The sequence below is a fragment of the Morone saxatilis genome, unplaced genomic scaffold (genome assembly GCF_004916995.1).
Source record: "Morone saxatilis isolate NCDOM2014 unplaced genomic scaffold, NCSU_SB_2.0 Contig5, whole genome shotgun sequence".
In the NCBI taxonomy this organism is placed as follows: Eukaryota; Metazoa; Chordata; class Actinopteri; family Moronidae; genus Morone; species Morone saxatilis.
This window is the reverse complement of record NW_023340095.1, coordinates 1,519,618-1,522,298: the sequence shown is the minus strand read 5'-3', so window position 1 is coordinate 1,522,298 and position 2,681 is coordinate 1,519,618. Positions and strand designations below refer to the sequence as shown.

Below are 2,681 nucleotides of genomic sequence, written 5' to 3'. Positions count from 1 at the left end.
TCTATCCCTCCCTCCCTCCCTCTCTTCTATCTATCCCTCTCTCACTCTCCTCCCCCCTCTGCCTCCATCTCTCTCATGAGCAGATGTATGAAATAGAAGTTACACAGTAAATCCTAAATGCATATCTTAATAAAAGAAGTAAGCTAACATTTAAACTCAACTAAAAATTACTCTTTTAAGTTAACCTAAATTTGTGCTGTATTTTAAATATTTAATTCCAGTTTGTTCTATTGACTCATTTTCTTTAAGTTGACAAATATGTAATTGTTACTTTATTCAGATAAATTCTAAACATTTTAAATAAGTTTGGAGAAATGCTGTTTAATATACTTACTAGTTTTAACTTCAATTAACTTAATTTACCTTTACTTAACAATAAATGAGTTATTTGTACTCAAATCAAATCTTTTTTCATGTTTAAATTGTTGGAGTTTAATACATTTTAACTGTTCATGGCGATCGGTTTGCTCAAATAGTTTGAGTTTAACTAAATCATCAGGTTTTTACGACAAGAAGAGACGTTCCCTTGCAAAAACAATTTTCTGACAGTGTGTAGAGAAAGGGTCCAAAATGTACTTTTTGGCTCATCTTAAGATGTTGACTACAAACAAGTACCTATGTAATAACATTTATTAACCAGGATCATTAGGTTACCAGGTTCTCTTGCAAAAACCGGGAATGTGTCGCCACGTCTCTAATAAAATGTAAGGCTGATGTTTCTTACGGCAAAACAGTAGAAAAACATTGGGCCTAATGCGAGAAGAGAAATACAAACAAATCTTCTCTTATTAGGACCTGAGCAGTGACAGCTGAATTATTATTTTTTTACTAAATTAATTAAGTTTTTGGCTGCAACAAGCTCGAGAACCCATGAAATACAGCACAGTTCTCTTAACATCAAATTAAGAGAAAATATCAGAGAAATATTGCTGCAGGAGGCCGACTGTGTAGAAAGCACCAAGTTGTACGTAGTAAGCTTTTATTTGATTCTCTGACGCCACTAGGGATGAATCGATACACAATATTGTCACGTATCGCAACAAAAAACAGAAATTTATCGTGGTGAATTTCTATCATCGTGATAATTGATATCCTCACATGGCTTGACTGGAAAAAATGCCCATCTCTCAATACAACACAAAAAAAGGTTAAACTGGATGTGTGGAAATAGTTCAGATTCCAAAATAAAGTACCGGGAGATAAGTTGTCTATCTGTGATGCAATAAGTATATTTTCATGATTATCGTGTATTGCAATTATTCTATATATCGTCCCATGCCTGGACGTCATGGTAGGTACGGTGGACAGTGAGGGTCACATTAGTCATATAAATGTCTTTTTTTTTTTTACCACACTCAGAATTTACTCACATTTGGTGCTTGACAGGTTCTCATTTTGGACCCTGTGTTGGTATATAGATGATGTCCAAATATATTTAGCCATAAAGTTTCCTTTCTCCACGAGCACTCCTCTCTCTCTCGTCTGGTCACCAAGTTTATTTTGCAGCAGTTAGCACAACTGTCAAACTAAGCTGAAGGCCTGTTTAACAACGCAGCTCATCCTCTGTCCACGTTAACGCCAGACATTCTTCTCAGCTCTGAGGCGAATGGGATTTAAATTAAAACGAGCCGTCATCATCTTTCAGTCACAAAGTCAATTTCAGTGCAGCCGGGAAAGTGGGAAAAGTCGAGCCTGCGAGGAGCTGAGCAGCTGATTGTGATGAATATGATGCCTGACTATCTAATAGCTGCTAAAATGAGTCATGTTTGCATATTTCTCAGAGCTTTCCAAATGAACTCTCAGCAACTCGACTGGAGGTTGATGGGAGGGACTGCAGGCAGAAATCTTTATTCATTAGGACTCACATTCAGCATTGTTTCCATTCATTACTCCTACGTAGTTAAAGGAGATTTTAATAGTCCAAATCTTGAATTAAAGCAGATTATGAAGCAGATTCTCTCAGACAAAGAAAGAATAAGCCATTTGTTCATTACATAATTTATTGGATTTGTGCTGATTAAGTGATAAAATAATGAATAAGTGCCTTAAAGGGTCCAGTGTGTAACATTTAGGAGGATCTAAGCATTGTGCAGTCAGGTCAAAGTATGTTTCTAAAATAAGCTACAGACAAAAATAGTCTTCTCATAATAATAATAGATTCAAAAAGTTGTTTTTAGTTCAGTTCAAAAACTATTCATTTAACAGCCATCAGCTTACACTGTAGGCTCTTTAAGCGCTCCCTGAGTGGCATAATGAATGAAGTTGTGAGAGATTAAGATGTGAAATGTTAGCTGGAGGACGATGTTGCAGACTGTTGCTGAAATGCTGAGTCCTGTCTAACGGTATTCTCCTTGGCTCAGCTGTGGATGCAGTCAGCTGTAATGGGACGGAGTCAGCAGTGAGGGTGTCAGAGAGCGACTCCTCTAACGCACAAAACAATCAGGACCGGACATTCACAGGAACGTGTGTGTGCCTTTCTGTTGTAAGAGTGATTTGATATATTTATACAGGTTAAGATGGAGGCTTGTTTTGGTCTTTGGCTCCACAGAGGGACATCTGAAAGCTCCAGTGGATGCACACCTCCTGTGGAGAAATCTCATCCCCTCTAGCCCCAGGCTGTCCGTCTGGCCTGCAACCCCCCCCACCCACCCACCCCTTCTTCTTCCTCCACACACACACAC

At 38.2% G+C, this 2,681-nt stretch overlaps 1 protein-coding gene across 1 annotated transcript in view; it reads right to left on the bottom strand.

Annotated features, from left to right (window-relative positions):
• Positions 1-2,681, bottom strand: part of clasp1a (cytoplasmic linker associated protein 1a) — a gene marked incomplete at its 5' end in the record, with an annotated part of 76,255 nt that overhangs the window by 44,285 nt on the left and 29,289 nt on the right.